Source organism: Bos indicus x Bos taurus, chromosome X (assembly GCF_003369695.1).
Source record: "Bos indicus x Bos taurus breed Angus x Brahman F1 hybrid chromosome X, Bos_hybrid_MaternalHap_v2.0, whole genome shotgun sequence".
NCBI lineage: Eukaryota > Metazoa > Chordata > Mammalia > Artiodactyla > Bovidae > Bos > Bos indicus x Bos taurus.
The window spans coordinates 138,577,453-138,583,252 of record NC_040105.1 but is presented as its reverse complement, the minus strand read 5'-3'; the positions used below and the strand labels follow the sequence as shown (position 1 = coordinate 138,583,252).

The 5,800-nt window shown below is 40.5% G+C and overlaps 1 pseudogene across 1 annotated transcript; it reads left to right on the top strand.

Moving 5' to 3' along the window:
* The first annotated feature begins 752 nt into the window (after positions 1-752).
* On the top strand, positions 753-2,452 carry LOC113887207 (annotated as a pseudogene). Its single transcript, XR_003509665.1, has one exon. The product of XR_003509665.1 is annotated as a heterogeneous nuclear ribonucleoprotein C pseudogene (transcript).
* The last annotated feature ends 3,348 nt before the right edge of the window (positions 2,453-5,800 follow it).

Here is a 5,800-nt window from a genome sequence, read left to right as displayed (position 1 = left end):
TATATTTCCTAAAACTGTATAAATGTTACATTTTTATTCTTTGGCAATATGATGTTACAAAGAAATTGCCTTTTTGTCTGTTACTGTTCAGTCTGTCATCTTCATATACGCTTAATCCTTACCAGTCTCTTACGTTATTTCATTTTGCTCTGTTTTTTTTTTTTTTCATTTTCCTTGGTATACCAACATCTTAGTGTAGTGCAAATGAAATACCATATTTTATTGCTGTCAATTTACTGTGGTGTTTTGTATTTTGGTTGTGTATTAAAATATAATCATACTATGTTTCAAAAAAAAAAAAAAGAGGATCAATGAGGTGTTTTATTAGATCCAAACCATTCATTTAATCTTCAATGCAATACCACTCAGAGTAAAACAAGTAGAAATCCAGGACTTAGGTTAAAAAAGAAAATATGCTGGGATCCCCTGGTAGCTCAGTTGTAAAGACTCTGACTACCAATGTAAAAGACATGGTTGGATCCCTGGTCCAGGAAGATTCCACATGCCTTGGAGCTACTAAGCCCATGCACCACAACTACTGAGCCTGTGCTCTAGAACCTAGGAGCCTCAGCTACAAAGCCCACACACCCTAGAGCCCATTGCTCCATATCAAGAGAAGCCACCACAGTGAGAAATCTGTAAACAGCAACTAGAGAGTAGCCCCTGCTTGTCACAACTAGAGAAAAGCCTGTGCAGCAACCAAGACCCAGCACAGCCCAAAATAACTAACTAAAATTAAAAAAAGGGGGGGGGGCCATTTTGTGAAGAGGCGAAGACTGAGCGATTGCGACCGCGTTGCCGACCTCGAGCAGCAATCGGCTTCTCCACGTAGAACCCAGGGGTAGGAGATTCAGAATCGAATCTCTTCTCCCTTCCCCCTCCTGTTTTTCAGCTTTGTGAGGCACCATATCATCAAAGACAATGGCCAGCAATGTTACCAACAAGACGGATCCTCGCTCCATGAACTCTCGTGTATTCATTGGGAATCTCAATACCCTTGTGGTCAAGAAATCTGACGTGGAAGCAATCTTCTCAAAATACGGCAAAATCGTGGGTTGCTCTGTTCATAAGGGCTTTGCCTTCGTTCAGTATGTTAATGAAAGAAATGCCCGGGCTGCTGTGGCAGGAGAGGATGGCAGAATGATTGCTGGCCAGGTTTTAGATATTAATCTGGCTGCAGAGCCAAAAGTGAACCGAGGAAAAGCAGGTGTGAAACGATCTGCAGCGGAGATGTACGGCTCATCTTTTGACTTGGACTATGACTTTCAACGGGATTATTATGACAGGATGTACAGTTACCCAGCACGTGTTCCTCCTCCTCCTCCTATTGCTCGGGCTGTAGTGCCCTCAAAACGCCAGCGTGTATCAGGAAACACCTCACGAAGGGGCAAAAGTGGCTTCAATTCTAAGAGTGGACAGCGGGGATCTTCTTCTAAGTCTGGAAAGTTGAAAGGAGATGACCTTCAGACCATTAAGAAGGAGTTAACCCAGATAAAACAAAAAGTGGATTCTTTACTGGAAAGCCTGGAAAAAATTGAAAAGGAACAGAGCAAACAAGGAGTAGAGATGAAGAATGATAAGTCAGAAGAGGAGCAGAGCAGCAGCTCCCTGAAGAAAGATGAGACTAATGTGAAGATGGAGTCTGAGGGGGGTGCAGATGACTCTGCTGAGGAGGGGGACCTACTGGATGATGATGATAATGAAGATCGGGGGGATGACCAGCTGGAGTTGATCAAGGATGATGAAAAAGAGGCTGAGGAAGGAGAGGATGACAGAGACAGCGCCAATGGCGAGGATGACTCTTAAGCACATAGCGGGGTTTAGAAATCTTGTCCCATTATTTCTTTACCTAGGCGCTTGTCTAAGATCAAAATTTTCACCAGATCCTCTCCCCTAGTATCTTCAGCACATGCTCACTGTTCTCCCCATCCTTGTCCTTCCCATGTTCATTAATTCATATTGCCCTGCGCCTAGTCCCATTTTCACTTCCTTTGACCCTCCTAGTAGTTACGTTAAGTCTTACCCTGTAATTTTTGCTTTTAATTTTGATACCTCTTTATGACTTAACAATAAAAAGGATGTATGGTTTTTATCAACTGTCTCCAAAATAATCTCTTGTTACACAGGGAGTACAGTTCTTTCCATTCATACAATAGTTGCTTCCCTGACAACAAAGGCAGTCCTCATTAGTTGAGTAGAACCTGAGAGCAGCTTTGAGTTAGAGGTATGTGTGTTAAACCCCACATAAGAGTGCTGTGTGGGGCTGTTCAACACAAATGTAACAATGTATTTTTGTGAATGAGAGTTGGCATGTTAAATGCATCCTCTAGAAAAATAACTAGTGTAATAGTCTTAAGATTTGTTTTCTAAAGTTGATACTGTGGGTTATTTTTGTGAACAGCCTGATGTTTGGGACCTTTTTTCTCAAAATAAACAAGACCTTATTAAACCAGGAATTTGGACAAAAAATAAAAAAAAAAAAAAAAATTAAAAAAAGTAAAAGGGAAGGGAGAGGAGGGAGAGGGTGGGATGAATGGAGAGAATAACATGGAAACATGTATTACCATATGAAAAATAGATAGCCAATGGGAATTTGCTGTATGACTCAGGGAACTCAAACTGAGGCTCTGTAACAACCTAGAGGGGTGCATAGGGAGGGAGGTGGGAGGGAGGTTCAAGAGGGAGAGGGCATATATATATCTATGGCTGATTCATGTGGATGTTTGGCAGAAACCAACACAATTCTATAAAGCAATTATCCTTCAATTAAAAAATAAACTTAAAAAAAGAAAATAAGCTCTTGCATATTATCTCAGTTGAAGAGGCGTTAGATCTGATACAGTTTTCCTTCCCTTCCTCTGTTTATCCCTGCTAAGTCATTTCAGTCGTGTCCGACTCTGTGCGACCCCATAGACAGAATCCCATTAAGCTCCTCTGTCCCTGGGACTCTCCAGGCAAGAACACTGGAGTGGGTTGCCATTTTCTTCTCCAATGCATGCAAGTGAAAAGTGAAAGTGAAGTCGCTCAGTCGTGTCCGACTCTTCGCGACCCCATGGACTGCAGCCCACCAGGCTCCTCCGTCCGTGGGATTTTCCAGACAAGAGTACTGGAGTGGGGTGCCTGTTTATCCCTAGACTTGAATAAAAATCATTAATATTGGTCCCAATTTATAGATGAGAAAACTGAGGGTGAATGAAGTCATTTGCCTAAAGCTTATACAGCTATTAAAGGGCAAAATCCAGCTTTGAATTCAAGATCCCTGGCTCTGTTGTCTACACTCTTCATCCCTACATTATACTGCCTCCCAGGAAGAAGTTCTCTAGCAGAACGCATGACCAGTCAGACCCCTCTGGCACACAACCTTGAGCATACTCATCAATAGGATTTGATCGTGTTAAATTCAATACTTCAGCCAAATGTAGAAAGTGTTTATTATGTACCAGAAACTCTGCCTGATATTGGCTTTTTAAAAAAGATGGTTAAAAAACAAATATGGTTAGCATGGGAACATATACATTACCATATATGCAAAACAGAGAGCCAGTGAGAATTTGCTGTGTGACACAGGGAGCTCCACCCAGTGCTGTGTGACAACCTAGCAGGGTGGGATGGGATGGGAGATGGAAGGGAGGTTCCAGAGGGAGGGGACATATATATACCTATGGCTGATTCATGGTGTTATTTGGCAAAAACCAGCACAATATTGTAAAGCAAATATCTTGTGATAAAAATTTTAAAAATATATATGGTTCCTTATCTCATGGAACTTAGTTTGCCCAAGTGTCTAGGGAGGCATTAAACATATAAACAAACATACATATATAAAGATTTATTGTGATGAATACTTTGAAGGCAATAAATAGGGTGCTATGAGAAAGAAAATTGGGGGATGACACAAGAATTAAATTGGAATATCAAGGAAAGTCCCTCTGAGGGAAGAATGTATAAGCTAAACCCTGAGAATGAGTGAAGCTGAAGCAGGTGCTGAGGGAGAGTTACCTTCCATGTAATCAAATATATTAATCTATCCTGTTTCAAGTGTGCCTTTGCTATTTATTATTCCTTGACAACATTTCCTCACCTCAAGATGCTATAATGATTTGCCTGTATTTTTTTCTAGCAAAACAATATACAGCATTTATATGGTACTTACCATGTGCCAGACACTCTTCTAATTGCTTCACATGCATTAATTCATGTAATCCTCACAAATAACCCTACCAAGTAATACTTTTATTATACCCATGTTATAGATGAGAGCCCCTTGGACTGCAAGGAGATCCAACCAGTCCATTCTGAAGGAGATCAGCCCTGGGATTTCTTTGGAAGAAATGATGCTAAAGCTGAAACTCCAGTACTTTGGCCACCTCATCCGAAGAGTTGACTCATTGGAAAAGACTCTGATGCTGGGAGGGATTGGGGGCAGGAGGAGAAGGGGATGACAGAGGATGAGATGGCTGGATGGCATCACTGACTCGATGGTCGTGAGTCTGAGTGAACTCCGGGAGTTGGTGATGGACAGGGAGGCCTGGCGTGCTGCGATTCGTGGGGTCGCAAAGAGTCGGACACGACTGAGTGACTGATCTGATCTGATCTGATAGATGAGAAACCTAAGCCATGAAGAAATAAGGTGACTTGGACAAGGTCACAGAGATAGTATCTGATGGAGTCAGAGTCTGAACTCAAGCTATGCTGTCTTTAAAATGTTACTATTCAATGTTTACATTTAGATCTTTAATCCATCTGCAACTCCTTGGTGTGTGTTATGAAATTTTTTCCTAAGTCGTTAGTGAATTGTCCATTTGCTGAGTAAGAATTCTTACTGCAAGCTTTAAGCAATACCAAATTCTTACATAATCTTGAACTGCTTTCTTGGCTTATTATTCTCTTTGATCAATCTATCTCTGTACTGATACCACTCTGTCTTGAAATTACTATATCCTTTTTAAACAAAGCAAGATTTCAACTCAGATTTTTTTTGACTTCATCTAAAATATTCTCTTTTTCTTACATAGTCACTCACTTTTATGTTCACACAAAACAGCACTTCTATCCATGAGGGCTTGAAGCACAATTATTAGAATTCTGCTATTTACTACAAATTAAATGATGCTGCAGCATTAAACATATTTTAAATACCTACTCTGTTCTGGGTACTATACTAGGTGCTCGGAACACAAATGAATAAGATGCGGTCCCTGCCCTCAAAGGAGTTCATGTTCTAGAGAAGGAGACAGAGAAATAAGTCAGACGTGATGGTGCTACAGGCTAATAAGGATAAGTGCAGGGTGCATTTAAACCAGATGGAGAGAAAGTGTGCTATTAAGACTTGCACAGAATATAACCATCTGGTTCTCATTGCCTTACCCTGAAGGGGAAGAATGGGGCATGAAGAATCAATGTGGTTATTGCTGTATGTAATAACAATAGTCCTCCCTTGATACAGAAACCTCATGCCTGCTTTTACGACAAATTAAATAAATATGTGTATTAAAATTTATAAATAAGTTTAGGAGATTTTCACCAAAGATTATATGAGATAATATAACTATTACAAAATATTTAACATGGTGCCTGTCACATGGTAGACACTAGTGCTTGTGTTAACTCCCTTCCCCCTTCATACTCACCTTCAGTGGCTTAAAGAAAGATGAAGATGAAACAAAATTTGAAGTCCTAAAAGAAAAAAAAAAAAAGACTTGCACAGAGACAGTGTAGTTTGAGTTGTTTTAAATGGCACATGAGCATTAACAGGATGAAAAAGGTGAGAAAAGTTCATTCCAGGCAGCAGAAATAGCTC